The sequence below is a fragment of the Rhipicephalus microplus genome, chromosome 8, assembly GCF_043290135.1.
Source record: "Rhipicephalus microplus isolate Deutch F79 chromosome 8, USDA_Rmic, whole genome shotgun sequence".
Classification (NCBI taxonomy): domain Eukaryota; kingdom Metazoa; phylum Arthropoda; class Arachnida; order Ixodida; family Ixodidae; genus Rhipicephalus; species Rhipicephalus microplus.
The window spans coordinates 61399758-61417195 of NC_134707.1; the positions used below are offsets into that span (position 1 = coordinate 61399758).

At 42.2% G+C, this 17438-nt stretch overlaps 1 long non-coding RNA gene and 1 pseudogene across 1 annotated transcript in view; one reads left to right on the plus strand and one right to left on the minus strand.

Moving 5' to 3' along the window:
• LOC142769079 (uncharacterized) overlaps positions 1 to 17438 on the minus strand; it is a 29007-nt gene continuing 11569 nt past the window's right edge. Inside the window, exon 3 of the long non-coding RNA XR_012885643.1 lies at positions 1 to 185. This is a non-coding gene — a long non-coding RNA (uncharacterized LOC142769079). The remainder of the gene's footprint in view (positions 186 to 17438) is intronic.
• LOC142769078 (uncharacterized) overlaps positions 177 to 17438 on the plus strand; it is a 27844-nt pseudogene continuing 10582 nt past the window's right edge.

The window sequence follows — 17438 nt, forward strand, 5'->3', positions numbered from 1 at the left end:
TTTTCACACAACCAATGTTTTCTTTATTTTCTGTCCCCCTCACGCCAGTATTGCTGCTGGATCGCACGTGATCGCGCGCATCCCCTTCTTCCATCACGACGCGATCCCCTTGCTGTTGGTGGCACTACAACCCAGTGGCATTCAAGCCCTTAGCACCGAGGTTCACACTGTTTTTGTTGGCCAGCCTGCAAGTAGGAAAGATACCAAAGTGTTTTAGGTATCGAGTTCTGTGACCTGCTTTCAAATCAATTTTTATTCTAGTTTCGCAGATTTTGCAAGGAAATATGAGGAAATGGAAACAGTCAGCAATCCTAGATGTATCAGAACTATAGTACAAGTCAAAAAGAAGGCAGGAAATTGAACACACAGAGAAGCACACAAGCAGCACAATAAAGAGGACCCCAAGACATAATGCATACAACACCATGAGAAGTGCATTGTCGATGACATATTTTGATCACTAAGCTTACCAGATATATTTTCGGCAAGCAGTACACCTATAGGGTACTGCACATGGAGATGCATGTCAACTGTGGGCACACAGTATTGAGTTAACATGACTCACATTTTTCTATGCTTCATGGGCATGTAGGACTGCCTTGTGGGGGTGCGCGGCAATGGATGGTGGAGCTTGTGCGCTGAGAAGCAGCAGAGGTGGCTCAATAAGGAATGAAAGCACCATTTGCAAGAAAAAAAAAGAGAGTTCAATTATTTTGTATTAACGGCGTGTTACTATTATGTCCTTATTGTACCAAACTCATGAAAATGAACATTGGTGATTTTATTATTTACAAGTAAGCAAATACACAAGTGAAATAAAGACTGTCTGTTTGCGTCCTTTTTCACACACCCCACGGGCATCGAGAGGCTAGACGAGACCACCTGAAGCTTCTGGTGGGTAGGGTACAATGACGATAAATCTATTCTAGCTTTATTTAGCGCTCATAAGTATATAGGATGACTGCCAGTTGGGCGTGTTGGTAAAGGTTCATGATGAAACAAGCCCAAACAAGTGCAGTGTCCTCTCCGAGTCTGGGCTTATAAGTAATTTAGTCATTCAAATGCAAGCTCTGATGGCCAGAATGCAAGGCAGCACCCCAAGTAAGTCTTTCACTTTCAAGTGACTATGATAGTCCTCCAATGCTTTGCTGTTTTGTATCGCAATAAAAAGCATACGTCTGAAGTGTCCAACATTCCAACGGCTTCTCTGGCCAGTGTGTAGAAATTCTCGGAAAAAAATTTTTTATTCTGCGTTCAGTCTTCTTCCATCGGAGCGATGAACGCCCGGAACGATGGCTGGTGGACGTGATCACAGTGGTGTGAAAGTCTAAAACTGAAACCGTGTGCAGTTTTTGCAAGGCCTTCACCAATAATACTACATACACCGTTCTGGTCGTATAAAGCATGGAAATTGTCAGATAATGTATTACCGAAGTTTCTCCAGCTTTGTTTAGTTAGCCTCAAAAACCACCACAGTTGAGGGGAAGAGTTTGTTCCAACAACACTGGTAGGCCAGCATTGTGAAACGAACTGTAGTGGTTTTACTCCTGCCAAGTGTGCATGCAACTAAAACAAACATGAAATGTCCTTCACAAAACAGCAGAATGTCCCCGCTGTCTTGCAGTTGTGTTTAGGTGTTCTGCGTTGCATATGGGATGAGAGCCAGCATGGGCAACATGATTAAGCGAAACGTGATGGCAAAATGTTCTCCAATGTTAGAACTTTGGTAAGTACTGTTGTGCACTTTAAGCACGAAGGCTCGCGCAACATTACTAGATGACACTGGACCCACGGGCAAGGTTTGAAAGTTTACTGAAATCAGTTGTGCTAATACTTGCCAAAGACTTTTGTTGTTGTTGTTGTTGAGAGCGGCGCCAGACGCAGCACTCGCTTTTCTCCGCCGTAGGCAAGCACGCGACCGTCTTGCCGGCAGTGCCACGGTGCCTCTTTGAACGCGTGATAAAACAAGCAAAAGTACTCTCTTGTGCAGTCTAAAGTTGCCTCAAGGGAATGAAATGCAATTTCAAGTTAACCATGTTTGTTTTTAAGCAAAATCAGCCTACTTGCGAGCATTTCTGTGTGGATAAATAGAACCACATAGCTGCTGGGTGATGCCAGCAGTTGCTTTGTAGATTTTCAACAAAATTACTCCTTTTATATGGTACAAAAACATGCTCATTGGTGCTGATGAGATTAACAATCTTCTCATTTTCACCATAATAAGCAAAAAGTTCTGTGCAGTAGACAGTCCCTTTAAAAAAATTGTACCACAATATTACAGCTTCACTGCACTAGAAATACTGCAAATTGATTACATATAACGAGCCTTCCTTGCAGCGAATTCCGAATATGCATGAAACCTGACAAGACAGCTTGTATATGCTTGGTAATCTTCAGTTCTACCATTCAACATTTGAAAAATATAGGCCTCCAACAGTTCGCCCTGTCAGAAAACATGCATGTGATTTTCGGCCACAACTTTTTCCACGCACCTGTCCAAAACAGCCAGAAGAAGCAAGAACTGCAAGGTTTAGTGATGGGCAAATAGTTATGTGAGGTTGAAAAAGTAGTAATTTGGTTGAATCATTTAAATCAAGCATTTTTATTATGATCCAATAACATTAAAAATTTTACGAATAAGAATTAGGCTTGTACGAATATCACATGCGCTTGTGTAATTTCCTCGCCTCTTAGCAGTGTCCTTTTTTGCTCTTATACCAGGAATGTCTCTTTCTTGTAGATATCAGTGAACTCACTTCAGAGTCTACTCACTCTAACTCGGATGGAGACGCTAGTCTCAGAATGAGTTAACATTTCTGTGAGTGTGCGTCTAAATGAGTCCGTCTCTGGAAAATTTTGGTGTTTCTGAGTCCGAGCGAGTCCAAAGTGCAAGATACATTTCCTGAGGGAATCTGAGTTCGATTTTTATTTGCCAAGCTATGGTCATACCTACTCGTCTTCAGTATTACTATCTGCTTTACCTAGATCAGCGTTCATACTCGCGTCAATGCTCACATATTTCAAAGCCGTGTCTTTTTATATACCATTTGAATATTTATTGATCAGTGGCATAAATTACATGGTGGAAGGCCTCGACCTTTCCCTAACCATTGACAACTAAAGGAAGTTGGTGATAACCTCTCCTTACATACATTTAATAAAAAAAAAAGTTGGTGATGAATATATATTGCGCTGTCATCTCTTTCAAGAAAAACGACCTTACTGGTTTACGAGCACTCGTAACTCGTATTCGAAGGCACCATATGAAAAGGTGCCAAGAAGAGCATCGATTACGTGAAATTTCGGTGTTAAAAAGCACTGGCATTGTGGTCGAAAAAGACAGTGAGTCCGAGCGAGTCCAGCTGAACAAATTTTTGTGATAGTGAGTACGGCTCCCAAAAATGTTTATTGAGTCCGAGTCTGAGCAAGCTCCACAAGTTTTTCTGACTTACACTACCTTGGGTTGAAGCAAAGTGGAAGCAAGTTTCTATTAAATGTATGATTTAAATATGACTACATTGCAAGTTGTACACAGTGAAATATTTGTGTTTAAAGGTTTCCTACTTGGTCCATATAACAAGCTTTTATTTAAACTTAATAGGGCCCTCCAACACTTCGAAAAGTGCACTGTTGTAGCCAAACACCGTCAGCAGCTAACACGAGAGATTATGGAGGCCAATGAAATGCAAATGCTGGGTGATCGATGTATCAGCATGCCTTCGCTTGCTCTGACTAAAAAAGAAAGCGAGTTTCTGGCTTTGACACAATTGATTGTGAACTTGTGCTGAGCTGTGGCGTTGTAACCATATAATGAGATGATGATTGTCTTGCTGTGATGCAATACATTGCGCGGTGGTGTTCCGTCATGAGTATATATTTCCAGCATTTTCGTTAATAAAATTTCAGTTGTCAGCGCTCTTTCTGTCCTTGTCTCTTCTTCTGTAGTTACATCGTAACTACTCGTAGTCTTGCGCTGTACAAATATGTTGAACCCCTATCACCAACTAGCCCAAGCATCTGTCTTATCAAGTTATGAAATAAAAACACTGTATACCCAAAATTTCCAAAACAAAGAAAATTCAGAATATACAATTTGAGAATAAATGACCCAAGAACAGTACAACAAATTTATAAATGATGCATATGATGGTTCTATTCAAATAGACAAAGAAAATTGGAAGCGAGGTGCCACCTCATTGCTAGTGCCGTGCGGTATAAAGCACTGCTTGATTTTTTTTTGTAGCACACATGAACTCAGTTTTCTCAATAAATGTTTGTTCTTATTGTGATAAGAGCCCACAAGTGTTTTAATATAGATGGATGTTATGATATGATCCCACTATAAATACAAATGTCCAATGAACTTCGCTGTTTAAAATTAACAGGGTTGCAGGCACTATAACCTAACTCAGTCTTGAAAGGTCGCTTCACGGCATTGCGAATATCCCCAAAGTGGTTGGTTTCACCGCACAGAGAACCTATGCGGCAGTGAAACCGCCTTTCAAAGCAGTTACACACGGTGAAGTATGTCTCACAGGCGCAGCCACTCAGTGATGTTCCGTGCAAGAAATTTTTGTTTTATCGGGGAATATTCGCCTGTCATTTTGAGACAAAAGAAATCTTCGCAATATTGCAGGGTATTTCAGGAATGGTTAAATTCTCGTAAGACGACCGATAATTAGCGGTCACAGTGCGCCTTCATCTGCTGTTATCGGTTCTGGTGCATGCACCACGCTAGCAGAACCCTTGAGATTTGATATACGCAAAGCGATTTCTGGTTCATTATTGGTGTTAGACTTGAAGCCCGCAATGTGCAGTGTACTCTCACTATATGAATGAATATGCCATGGCTTTGTTGTGCGGCAGCGGATGGGCTAGTCATGATTTCAAAAGTGGCCAGTACGTCATACACATATAATTATAGTGTTTGCGTAGATGAGGACGGAAATGAGTACTGTTATGCAGGGAAATATGCTGGAACTTTCGTCAACGTTAACAGGGAAAAATTCCCGAAATAGTGAATTTTCATGTCTATGACCGCGAATTCTTCAGCGTAGAACGAAACATCACTGGCCACAGTGTACATGCTGAATCGGCGGTGACGTCAGACCACTGGGTCGTGTCCACGTGGTGTCCAGGAAGGCGATCGCTCCACGAAGTTCGTCCTACCACTGTGGTTGTGACCGTCAAGTTTGTACGAGTGCCGATCGTGTTGTTGCACAATATCGAGGCACAATGGAGGAGATGCGTCAGCCACTTGAGGTCGTAAGAGATGACCAGCAGTCTACTGAACACGAGTCCGTGTTCCGAGCGAACTTGGCCGACGAAGACGCCGTCAATGAATGGATGGAAGCGTGCAGCGTACGGACCAACACTTCTTGGATCATCTGGCGCGTCCAGAGTGCTGGGGAAAGGTGGGTTTGCCTTGTTGATGCCATTTACTGCACTACAGCCATTTGAGCGATCATTTACACAGGGCTTACAGCTGAAATCATAGTTTCGGAATTCCGCGCCGCGCTACAAGGCGATTTTATTGATGTCATGGCGGCAGCTCCATTTGCGGTGATGAGGTTGCTGCGGCAATTGCGCCGAGATGTGAAAACTGCTACACACTGAAACATTTTGACAGAAGAGGCACAATTGACGCTGAGCGTGCGCCAAGACGTTTTCACGGTCTTTCGCCGAAAAAAAAAAGTGGTAGGCGATCGAAACACGAGTGCTCGACCATTTTTCACCATGGCGAAAAAACGCGCTCTGTCCCGTGTCCTCTACGTGCCTACTTGCGCATCATATTCAATTGTGCTGCCAATCGGTAGTCTAGGCTCCTCAGGGCATGTGAGCCAAACATAGCGCAGCACGTGAAACAGAATTTACAATTCCTTAACACCTTTAAATCGTTCGCTCTTCTCTCCCCCCAATGATGCCGTCAACCTAACCGCGCCATAAACTCAAAGTGGACGGTCACTGGCTGATTTGACACCCCGTGATGGGCCGCGGCCGTCACAAAATGCGGCGATGTTCGCTCGCTCGCGCTGCAAGTAGCTTAGCATTCCCAGAAAAAAAAAAAGACGACGCGCGCTGGCGCACAGGTGTGCCTAATCTTGCCTTTTTTTACACATGCTTGTGTAGCTTTCAGCCCGCTCGCTAGTACAGAAAGCACTTAAAAACGCGATCAACCCCATTAACTCTGGCCATACTTGACACTGAAAATTGTTGCGGCAGTCGATTCGTACGACAATGAACTCCTTTAAATAGCCATTAGATGACTACTTGAAAAATGTAGCAGGGTCTCTAAGTTACTGCTGTAAATTTTAGTGCTCATTGAACAACACAGATAAGAGCTGCATAGTCCTAAAATCTCTCCAGGCCAATAACATCTAGGTTGGAATACCAACAGTGTAGTAGACACGCCACTTGGCAGCCTAGCGTCCTTCCTGTCCCTGTCTTTTTTTGCCTTGGTTGCTTCTGCATTCTGTTCATGCTGCTGGGGTTCCCACCAAGACTATATAGCAACTTGCCCAACAAGCCATCTTAACTCAATAACTGAATACTCAACAGAGATTATTTGCTTGAGCTAATGATAATGAAGAGGCAGTTGACAAAAGCCACCTAGCTCTTGGTTGAGCTCACAATATTCATGTATAACCACCATCTGTTCGGAAACTTTGCCTGCTGCAACAGGTCTTGCACTACTGCAATGACATGCGCACACTGCAGTATCTTGAATGTGGCAACTTCAGCACCGAAGCATGTGCCCTACCATAAAACTTTGCTTGGTGCATATAGATTGCAACATGATGTGTCATTTCACCTAGCAGGCTCTGCAAAAGCTACAAGTATTGGCCTAACCAGCGATGCTGAAAAGGGTAATAGCTGAAATTGCCATGTGTTGTAGCAGGCTCTTGGTATAAATACCCAACTTGATGTTAATGTCACGTTCATATAGTGCCCGTCTCTATGCGATTCTGCCACAAATTCTAGATGCCTCTTTTTTTTTCTGGCTCGGGAGGGGAAGAGGGGACCGTCGCAAACAATACCAACTACAACTTATTTAAGACATTGTCAGGTCTGGCAAAAAAATATTCACTAAGTTGTGGAGTCCAAAATATGTCATAATTGGTGAAGTTAAAGGTTATTGTGAGTATTGAATAATTCTTTGTTGCTTTCAGTCAACAGTCTGTATAGACAGAGTCCTTTCCTAACGTGCACCGAGCCAAACGATTGTTCAACACTACCATCATCTTCATGATGGCATGGTGGCTGAAGCACCTCTGGGGTACCCCAGTCAAATGTGTGACAACCACTCATATGGGGCTCATACAATCGTACGGTGCCATGTCATTGCACAGAATACAACATACGAGCAGCCAGCTGCAAATGTGATAAAAGCATAGCTATTACAGCAGTGCAACTGTGAAAAGAGTTTTGTACTTCTAGTTATTCTTACTTAGATAATTATATTTTACAAAGCAGTGCATTATGAAAGAGCTTATCCCCATTTGCACCCATGTGTGTCATGCAGGATGGCTTTTCATAAAATTTGGCGCTGCCAGCATCACACAAAGAACAAGAGTGGCCCACGCAATGCCAAGTGCATGGCCAAAGTTGATGTAAAAATAAAGCTGGCCACGTTTGACACCAAACGCAGGGACAAGTATCTGCAGAAAGAGGTGCCTCTTTCTGCAGTGATACGAATCGACGACAGGCACAGCCACAGCACCGACTCAGCGGATGCTCTGCGGCTACTTCGCGGCACCAGGTCAACAAGGCAAACATTCCTCCGTTACTTCAGCGAAGGCATGACCCCTAGTGAAGCAAGGAGACTGCATGAGAGCAAGCTCTCTATGGAAGATGATGGCCCTGCAAAGCTGGCCAATGCGGCTTTAAATCCGCCTCAAAGAACGGTCTACCACTGGCACAGCGTTTGGAGGGAGGCCTGTTTTGGTGGTACTTACATCGACCCAGTGCTGAAACTGGAGGAAAAGGCTTCTTTGTATGCAGCCCAAGGTATGTCTAAACTTGTGGGAGAATCTGTCCTCTACGTAAAACAGTATTCATAAGCACTCATTTTCAATGTGTGAATGGTGAAGTTGTAGCTATGACAAATTACAGACACATTCAGCACAAAGCCTCATCTACTTGTGATTCATGCCAGTGGCTTGGTTGTACACTGCACCTGCCAGTCAGAGCATACATTTACCATTATTTTCTTGGGAAGTAAGAAATGATGTATTTACTTTGAAATCCACAACTTTTTGATGAATTTATGTCCCTGTGAAATCAGAAACATCAAATACTTGGAGTAACCTTGAGTATGGCAAACTTAAAGCCCAAGAGGTGCACAGGTAGTCTGAGTTTCAAGTGGCGAAACCAGAAAACCAGATCAGATTGATAGGAAAACCAAAATGATGAAAAAGAAAGGGGGGAAGAAGAACATATACATGACCAGATATAAGAAATAACGAAAACGTTATTTATTTTCTTTGAAAGTGACACTGACTTATTTTTAAAAGGTTTTTGGTTCAAGGCATAAGTTGGAAATCTAGACCAACTGACACGTCGCATCAGCATCAATTCACAGGGAACCAGCATTAATGAAGCTCGCGAGTCAGCCCATGGAAACAAATTGTGAAATATAAAACATGAAAAAAAGAGATGAGATGCCTCATACTGGCCGGCCTATGTTTCAATGCAAGTATTTATCTTCGTCAAAGGCATTTTGTCCTTCTTGGCTGTTACTTGAAAGGATTAGTTGTAAATGTCATTAAAGGAAGTGTTGAAGTTTTGGAAAGCATGACAGCAGCAGCAACCAGAGCTGTACAGAGTGTCAGCCACACAGGTCAATCTAGAGAGGCCATTTAAACTTGGGAGAAAACAAAAAAAAGAAAAGAAGCGTAAAGCGCAAGAACGGGACAAAGGAAGGCGATACAAAAATGGGCGCTGACTGCCAACTGAAATTTTAATCAACAAAATCAAGGATACATGGATACAAAAAAAAATGGTTAGATTACAAATCTTCAGTCATGTGCATCACATCAAATTGATTTTTTTTAAACAGATTAAGTAGCGGAGTGCTCACACATCTATGGCCCCTTTGGTGGATGGCAAAAGCCTCAAATATCTCCCGTGCGATCCTTTGACAACAGCATTTTAGGACTGTAACATCCGACAGACGAAGGCATGCTGCAGCCATGCCTAGCACAATGTGTGGCTAAATTACTACAAACACCAATCTTTACATGAATTGACACGTTTGCGAGGCCTATAACTGATGCACCGCCCAGTCTGTACCACAGACACACAGCCGCACGAACACTGAATTATGACATATATTGATCACTGGATGAACGGCTTGATATGTTTCTTTGAACAGCTTGCTCTGCTTCCTTCCCGTTCGTTCGCATGGCGGCACATTCCGCCTAGCTTGGTGGCACCGATTGCTCTCACTGTTCAGAAAGATGGTCAGGTATCTTAAACCTATCTTATCCTGGTCCTGGCGCCATACCATTGAAGACTGAGAAGTAGAGCCGAAACAGAGAACACCTTATTTGACAGATGCGAAACTAACAAAAAAAAAAAATTCAGCAGATCCCATATACTTTGGGACTTCACATTATGTGAAGCATGCGGAGGGAAGGTGGCCGTGTTGTATTTTTTTTATTCAGCGACATGTTATGAAATGATGCTAAATATATGTACAAATGTTGCAGGAACAGATGCATATTGAACAGTTGCAGATGTTTCTATAACCAGTTGTTTGCACTTGCACAATGGTGCCATCAGTAACATGAGTATTAGCAACACCAGAAGTGATAAGCTGATATGAAGGGTTTGTGCTTGCAAGGATGGTAGCCCTGGACACTGGTACATAAATCCACTTCTGCGCATGGCACCTAACTACAATGCACGTTTACACAACATAAAGGTTGTAGCATTGGAGTAAATATGTAATCTTTATGAGATTGCATAGCCAGCACTGCAACCAAATTTGACGTTTTACGAACATTACGGTCTATTTGAAAAATAGTTCCGAGATCTAGCATGGCTATGTGGTAGAGTTCTTGATTGCCTCGCATTATGCTTGGGTTCGACTCCTGCTGGCACCCTGATAGATTAATATGTGGAGTTTGACGTCCCAAAACCACCATATGATTATGAGAGACGCTGTAGTGGAGGGCTTCGCAAATTCCAACCACCTGGTGTTCTTAAACGTGCACCCTAATCTGAGCACACTAGCCTATAACATTTTTGCCTGCATCGAAAATGCAGCCGCCGCTGCCAGAATTCGATTTCGCGACGTGCAAGTCAGCAGCCGAGTACCTTAGCCACTAGACCACCGCGGCGGGGCCCTGCTCGCACCCTGACATTTTTCTTTGTGTTTGTCGAGTAAACGCTGCCGCTGTCAGTTTTGTCTTAAAGAGGCCCTGCAACACTTTTTGAGCATGGCCAGAAAATGTTGCCATTAGGTAGAAGAGGCTCCCGAGAACACACGGGCCAAATATTATAGTGCAGCACGCGGCTTGGAATTTGCAATAAATAAATGACCAAAGTCAGCTAAAAATTGCTTTCTCTCGTTTCAACAAATGACGGAGGAAGCTGAAAAATCATTCAAAGGCCATCTATGAGCCATTCGCTGATTTTAACATGGCGCGTTCGGTCCTTACAGGGATCGCCGCGAGAGGCCGCAACTTGTCCCCACGCGCGCTCGCGATCACACAGAAAAGACCATGTATTCAAAGCGAAAAAAAAAACAAAAAGAAAGTTTTCAATGACAAAAGGCACATGTGACATATATATATATTTTTTTTTTGCCCATGCCATACCCCCATCGGCTTAGCTCCCAGAGCTTTCGCCGGGATGAGAGCAGAGCGAATGCGATTGCAGAATGACAAATTTTTGCGAGTCCGCTCATACTGGACGTATTCTTAAAATTTTTGCAGCGTTGAATTCGTGAGGCAATAAGCTCTTTTAGTGAATCCATTCCATGGTTACTTAAAAAGGTGTTTCAGAGTCCCTTTAACGTTCATGCGTTACAATGGCCCATGTGTGTTCTTGTCGTTTTTGGGTAGATACCAAGTGTCAAACAGCTGTGGCAAGGTATGTGCCACTGTTTAACTGTTTAACAAGAAGTGTTTAACAATGCATATAATGTTATTTGTGTTTTGACCAGCGTGTGATAATCATCAAACCCTCTCATATTAATTTAGGTTCCCACCAAGTTAAGGAGATTATCACGAGAGCACCCAGACGTAAGCGGCTAGATAGATAAATAGAGATAGACAGACAGATAGATAGATGCCACCACAGCAACAAGGATTCGATCCCGCCCCCTGTAGGACAGCAGACGAGTACCTTAGCCACTAGACCACCGCGGCAGGGCTTTGGATGGATGGGTGGATGGATGGATGGATGGATGGATGGATGGGTGGATGGATGGATGTACAGGTAGATATACAGATATATATATATATATATATATATATATATATATATATATATATATATATATATATATATATATATATATATATATATATATATATATATACGCAAAGAAATGCTCCGCATTCATAAGGGAATGCGGGCACCTGCACGGGTCCATGCTCTCTTGATTTTGCTCATCTTCCCTGCTCTATCTGATTCTAATATGTAACAATGCTCGCTGATGTAGCCTTTTTCCCTTTGTCATTAATCGCTATGTAGCTGACAGTGTGCTCGTGGAGAATCAATAAATGAAGTACAAAAAGATTGCAGTAAACCTGAACTCCACTCGTACTTCAAGGAGTCAAAATATTTTTGCTGCAATTGATTTGTGAGGCAACAAACTCCAACATTGAGGTAATGTTATGATCGCTTGAAAAAAGCCTGCAGGACGTTTTTAAAAGACAAGGTGAAGCTAGAACTAAAACTTACTTTGCAGGAGCACTTTGCACTGTACAGAGAGCAAAATGGCCATTAAAAGTCATGCGCCTGAAGATTGTTCTTAAAAGACCACCTGCCATTCCACATAACTTTCCAGGCACTCACATAAGTGTGACTCGTGGTGGCAGCAGTGCCTGCTGGGCAGTGGTCGTGGTTACCCCCATCATGCGACGAGCTCATAACCTCGAGCTGGCAAGGGATATCGTCTTTGTTGATTCGACTGCCTCATGCGGCACCACCAAATCCACAGTAACAGTGGTGCTGACTGCGACCAAGGCTGGTGCTGTCCCACTCGCAGTACCAATTCACAAGGAGCAGAGCACCGATGGCTACCTGGCTGCTTTCAAGCTCCTCAAGGAAGCTCATCCTCTCTGCTTTGGAGGCCAACCAGTAAGTAAGGAAGTAGGCACAAAATTGTAAATTTTGTGCACAGTGAATTGCTATATATTAATGCCATCCCAATTCTCTACAATAGCATTGTTAACACAAACTTACAAGAGCAACTAGTGAAGAAATTGTAGAGGCCAGTGCTCAATGCGTGGCTTGACTATAATTCAGTATCTGAACTACAGGTTTTCCCGCCCACTTTAATCCAAGTGCCAGCTTAAATAATCTGCTTGCCATTGAAATAATCTGAGCGCCGAGCTATTTAATCCAAGCGCCGACTCAATGAGGCCGCATGTCAGTGAGTTTAATCCAATTACCAATGACTAATTAAAGTGCCAGTCATTTTAATCCACGCACTATAAACACAAGTTTGCCGCTTTAGACAGTATAAATGTGAAAATAACGTAAACATGAAGTCACAGGAAGAACTTTTCTTTCACCTATACATGCTTGCGCTTATGAAATGAAGTGCGCATTGCTATTTCCTCCTAACATTTTGGTATCATAGCTTCAAAATAAAAAAAGAACAGTGTGTGTTAATTACATTTATGGGTACTAAGAGTATTTGCTCATAGAGTCAGTGTATGGTTCGTCGCTACTGCATAATTCTGGCTAACCATGTACACCATCCCATATGCATAGATTCGTGTCGTCTGCTAAGCAGACGGCTTTCGGCTACTTATTTGCTGATGCATTCGCAGTTGTCTGCTCAGCCCGGTGATAACGGTGATAGACAGATGGTCACCAGGGCCTTTGTCAAGCCCTTCTCGCGGCTTTTAGCCTTGGCGACCCTCCAGTTTTTGTCTAGTAAATAAATAAAGTTTGATTTGATTTGATTTGATATTCATTCATTCTTGAAATCAGAAACAACCATTCAAAACTCAAGTTGCATTTGTTTCGGTTCATTTGGAATTAAGTTTTTTTATAAAAGCATCAAAAGAGAAACTCCTGTTTTCATATAAAAAGACAACGCTAGTATTCCTGAAGCGTGTTTGCTTGAAACACGCGTTCATCGAATACACATAATTTTGTTTGAATAAAAGATAACTAATATGAATATAAAATATGACTTCTGTTTTCCACATCAGGGTCACGAGTTTGCGTCTTATGTGCCCTGCAGGACGAAAGCCTCTTAAATGATTTCTAATTTGCTCTGCCCTAATTTATTGAGCATGTACCTGTTTCTGACTCATCACTGCCCACAGTCAAGTTCTTCATATCTTGTTATGCATCCCGGCACTCCAATAACAATATTATGTCTGCCGCATTACATGACCTGGCCCAGACATGTAATGCTATACAAATCTAATTATGAGCTTTGTTGACGAACACAAAATATCCTTGCTTTTTTCTTTCATTGCTATTAAAATGACTCCACCCGGGCCAAGCACTAATCTACAAACTTGTACATAGCACAGTATAAGCACTGCAAACATGGCTCAAGAGAACCACGGAATTTTTGTTTCCTTGAATACTAGCGGCGAATACTAATAATAATGATTTCTTCTACTTTCCGACTATAGTATTTTATATTGTAGAAACTGCATTTCAAATGCATTGCCATTTTTACGCCCCGTATTGTGCTTTTTGTGCATGGATTGAACTGACTGGCACCTGAATTCAAGCCATTGGCGATTGGGTTAAACATGGTGGCACTTGGATTAAAATCACTGGCACGTGGCCTGATTGAGTTGACACTTGGATTAAATATGTTGGGGCTTGGATTAAATGTTTGGCACATGGATTAAAGAGGTTGGTGCTCAGATTATTTCAATGGCGTGCAGATTATCTAAGCTGCCACTTGGATCAAAGTGAGCGGGAAAACCTGTAGTTTCCTATGGAACTTATGTAACTACTTTTGAAGACATTTCTGAATTTGCTTAGTGTAAGTAATGACACAATAGCAAATAGCTCCATTAAGCTGGACCAAAAAAAAAAGTTGTACCAGGACAGAAATTATTTGTGACAAAAACAAAAGTAAACAATACTGCACAGACTAAGCCACAGGAGAGGGCCTTTGTGGTTCTTGTGGGCATTTATAGAAATCACCTACATGCTCTCATCATCATCATCACACATCTGGCTATGAATTCTAATCTCCCATGTGACACCATCATTGTGGGTGAAGTGTGCCTGTTCTGTGCATTTCACTGAGGCTAGATAAGTGTTTCTCAAGCTAAAACATGTGCCCGCATCATAGGTCGGCATAGCTTGTGGAACTCTCTCAGGCTTATTCATGAAATATATCAGTCTGTTCAATTTGCCTGCACCACGTGAACCAGTTCTAGATGTTTTGCGTTTCGCCATTCGTTTCAGCGGTGCAGCATTAACAACCTCTGAACCCTGCCATTCATTTCTAAAGGTGCAGAAGAGGTACAGCACTGGTTCACGATTTTCCCGCCCCTCCCACACTGACAGTGCCGGCTTGGTGCAGCCGCGCGTGCAGCTGAGCAGACGACGCTATACTTTGGTGTAGGAACCGTACCTGCCTCCACTAACACGATGTGTTTTTTGCTAAGAAGTTTGTGCCTCATAAACTGTATGCATAATCATTTGGCCATCAGTCAGTGTTACCTTAACGGTGTTAACTAAGTGAACAGAAATAAGGCCTGCATCAGCACATCGTCATTCGTTTTGGGTGTTGCACTGTGCCTGCACCACTGAACTTGCGCTTCACAATTTCTGAACTTTGCATGCACAGCCGTGAACCGGTTTCAGTTGGTGCAGGTAAATCAAATGCACCTTGTATATTGAACTTTCCACTCATTGTACTCAGACTCACAAAATTTTTTCTGAGCTGAACTCACCCAAACTCTCGTTCACACATATTTATTTATTTAACAATACTGTAAGCCTTTGTACAGGCCCATACAGGTTCTTAAGCCGGACTCACTCAGACTCAACCGCACCAAAACATTACTAACCGCACACACTCAGCCTCAGACTCACGGCTGGACCTGAGTGTGAGTGAGTACTACTGAGTCCACTCATGAGTTCATCAGAATGGAATTAGCTTCTTTGATTGTGGTGTCAATGCTCTTTAACACCAATATCTGATGTAATCGCTCTTCTTGGTGCCGCTTCACACAGCATCTTCGAAAACGAGTTCCGAGTGCTTCCAAACAGTAAAGTCATTTTTCTTGGAGGAGATGTTAAAATATAATAGTCGAGAAATTCCCTGGAAGACTTAGTTTGGGACTGCCAAGGTGCCCCCTTGTATAATTAAAACGTCTAATTAATAAATATTCAAACGGTGTATGAAAAACACTGCTTTAGAATAATGAATAGATGTGAGTATAAATGTGAATCTAGGTAAGGCTGAGTAATGCTGAAAATGTCTAGGTGGAACCTCAAGTCGGCAAAAGAAAGTGGAACTCACTCAAGAAATATATTTTGCGCTTTAGACACACTCGGACTCAGACTCTCCAAAATTTTGCTTAGCCGAACCCGCTCGGACTCACACTCACTAAAATTTTCTTCAAACAAACTCTCTCGAACTTCGACTCACAAAAATAGTGCTTATCCAGACTCAGACTCATAATGTGAGTCTGAGCGAGTTCGTGTGAGTTGGCCAATGAGTGAGTTCGTGGACCTATTGCCCGAACTCTCTCCTCTTTTTAAAATACCGGTAACAGATGCAAACTTACACTTGTCTTTAACCTTGAAACTTATCATAAATGTTACTGCTCTCTATAGTTTATTAAAAAGCAAATAGCGAACTCAAATTCAATAGAAAATTATTAGCCAAGGCTATTTATATTTTTAGATTCACCCACGAAAATTGTTCTCACAACATCCACGACTTTTCTATATGGACAGCTTTCAACTTTATTGCATTGTCTGCCAGGCCCCACAGGTACTCATGAGTGACAATTCGAGTGCTGAGAAGGCCGCCCTGCAGCAGACATGGCCGTCAGCAAGGCAGCTTTTGTGCCATTTTCATGTGGCACAAGCGGAGTGGCGCTGGCTGACGACATCTCACAACTCTGTCGACAAAGACCAGAGGAGACGATTCATGTCTGCCTTGAACTGGCAAGTTTTTTTGCAATCTAGTTGTAACTCTAGCTCTAAGATACGAGGTGCATTCGTTGCATCTGCACTTAGTGAACAAATTCACAATGGTCTGCTATTTTAGCATTCGTTTCATGTTTCCAAGATGATGGCGCTGGCATAGCAGCATAGGTGTATAAAAAGCACAGCTGTCCTGCAAGGCTAGTGCATGAATTACCTTCACTTCCTCGTGATATAATTTGGAGTGTATGCCGCACAAGATGCCCTAATCTGCAGATGACAACGCAGACAGTATTTGTGTCCATTTTAATCACATTTAAGAAGTACACCAGTAAACGTCTGGTGGGTTCAAATGATTTCAAATGCCATAAAATGAGGCTTGTACAAATATTCAAATGCTTTGAATATTCAAATGAATAATGCAGTAATCAAATTTGATTTGAATCGAAGTTAAATTGCTGAAAATTTTGAATTATTGAAACCGAACAAAATAGGTGTATATTAGTCCACATGTAACACTCTGTAAAGGTGGTTTCACGGCAGTGGAGGGATGCTAAACCATGAAAGCTTTTACCCAAGCATATTAGACCACATGTAAAAGTGGTTTCACAGCAGTGAATTGGTGCTAAGCCGTGAAAACACGTAATCAAGAGAAATTCGCACTGCAGCAAAGCCCTACTTCAAGGTTTTAATAAAGAATTACAATGACATCGATTCTGCTTTTTTTTGTTTTCAGTTTAAAAGCTCGTTACACAGATTTATATGCTCTAAGTAAAAAAATTGAAACGCAGCATATTTTACTGGCTATTACTTGGACTGCACCAAAAGTCGAATGCTGCTACAATTCGAAGTTGTTGCCACTTCCTTTGATGAAAAAAAAATGGCCTTTGCATAGGCCCTGCTTCAATTTTTAAAGATCTGTGCAAGTTTGTTTGGCCATGACAAATATGCCCCTTTTTGTTTATAATATGCAATATATACACTATTACAATTCAATTAGATATTATTCGACCAAAATCACTATTCGCTTCGAATTCACTTCGAACCTAAAATTCCCTATTTGCACAAGCGTACAGAAAATGTCAGCAGCATCAACTTTTATGGACCACCGCTTGGCA